This window comes from Melanaphis sacchari, unplaced genomic scaffold (assembly GCF_002803265.2).
Source record: "Melanaphis sacchari strain LSU unplaced genomic scaffold, SCAv2.0 Contig7_pilon_pilon, whole genome shotgun sequence".
Taxonomy (NCBI): Eukaryota; Metazoa; Arthropoda; class Insecta; order Hemiptera; family Aphididae; genus Melanaphis; species Melanaphis sacchari.
In genome coordinates this window covers 7,230,617-7,232,774 of record NW_020271560.1, presented here as the reverse complement: position 1 = coordinate 7,232,774, position 2,158 = coordinate 7,230,617, and positions in this window count along the sequence as shown.

Sequence of the window (2,158 nt, the reverse complement as noted above, 5' to 3'; positions counted from 1 at the left end):
ACAAGGGTAGGTGAATCTAGTTTAACGTGTACCTACTCCAGTAATTGTTGCTTTTAGATGAAATCATAATGTTTTTTATCACCTTTTTTGAATCGCATATTTTTTTTTACTCGTTTACGATTTGCGAGTTTGACTTACGCATCACGATACGATAATATATTATAATATATTGTATGTGTGTGTGTATTTTTGTGTATATAAGTGAGGGCTAAAAATTGTACAACTATCGTTTGTGAATGATAAATCGTTATTATTTTGTTTTTTTCCCTCGCTGGTATCGCTAATAATAATAAACGGTGTAGCTGTTAGCGAGGGTCAACGGCGCTCACGCACACGGTTTCTGTCCCATTAGATAATAAAAACCTATCCGGTCGGGAGCTCTTCTTTAGGGCTGAAAGAACAAAAAAAAAAAAAAAAAGCGTTGTTGGTTTTCAGGGGACAAACACCGTTGGTACATATAGAATGATGCAAATATATAAATATAACTCATGAAGTCCGTAGAATGGTAAACTGCCAGTTAGATAATTTAACATACCATTATTATTATCATCTTGTGTATAATTGTGTATAATTTAATATTGATATATTTTGTTTTATTAATTTATTCACGCGCTTCAAATAAAATGATCACTGCGAAAATTAAATTATTTTTTGTTTAACGAATTTAAGTAGTTGCGTTCGAAATGGGTTGAAAATAATTATCGTTTTAAATTGGATAGAAATGAATAAAATATTTTATCTAAATAAATTGAAATCACGCCTATAAAAGTAATACAGTCCTCTGATTTTTTTGGTAGTTATCTATTTGGTTTTATGGCTTTTATACAGATACGACAATATGATAATACTCATCACTGATTACACCGCTAGTAATGTATTTATATACGGACAAGAAATCAAGACTTAAAATATGTTATGTTAAAAGGCAAATTTTAAATACTATTGATGATTTTAAAATGTAATTTTATCACTAGAACATCTTAAAAATAACACAGAACGATGACGAATTGTGAAAAAAATATGTAAATCAATTTATGAAAGTGAAAATGAATTAATTATTGAAAAACAATGTTATATTACTTATCTCACATAGTTTTGAACTTGGCGGTGCAAATATTTTAGCCAGGTATACAGTATCTAAATACTAACTCTCTAAAAGAAAAGCTCAAGTACATGTTTGTGAAAGACCATCTAAGTTATAACACAATTAATTATGATATTATGAAAAAGCTCTTATTACAGATATTTTTATTGTACTTTAATTAAAAAATATGCACTATATTAAAAAATGTATTCAATCGATTATTGCTAATAATTTTATGCGATATTTATAGAACACTAAATAATTTTGAAACAAAAACGAATCGTGATTTAAATAACTTGTTTAGGTGGAAAGAGAAATATATTTGTTTTTAGACTCAAGGATATATTAAGTGTAGGTACGGTATAATAATTGTTAAAAAGAGATCAAATTATTATATAATAAGAATGTGGGATTCAATTATAGTAGCGCGTCGATTGAAGTGGGTTATATGGTTTTTTATTTTTATATAACATTTTTATTAAAAAAACTCATGATTTAATCATTTATTTTATTACTTAATTACATTCTTCAATTTTTGTTCATGAAATATTTTGATTTTCATTATTTATTATATTTAATTTAATGTTTAACTTAAACGCAACTAGGAAATTAAGATGAGTCAATATGTATACATAAAACCATCAATTTGAGCTCTTAACGATTATAAGGCGTGACCAAAGTACGTTTATTGTATATCAAGTATTATAACAACAGCAATTTGTATTATAATTTATGTAGTTCCGTGTTTGCCAACGCGTGCTGTATTTCTAAACTCGTAGAACAGTAATTTACAAAACTTAAAACCGTCTCATCTACTGGTTACAAATTTTAATGTATATTCATTGCTTATAAAACGAACTTAAATTCTTGATTACTTGACATTTCTGTGAGCTTATTTTTATTATTATGCAGATAATTATAATATATTTTGTACACCTTATAATATTATGTTATCTTTTATTACATTATTTATATGTCTTTGAGCTGAACTCCGTAAGATGTATCTAATTTAAATAATGTTTATTATAATGTTAATAATAATAAAAATTGGTACAAATAAAAATATTTGAATCC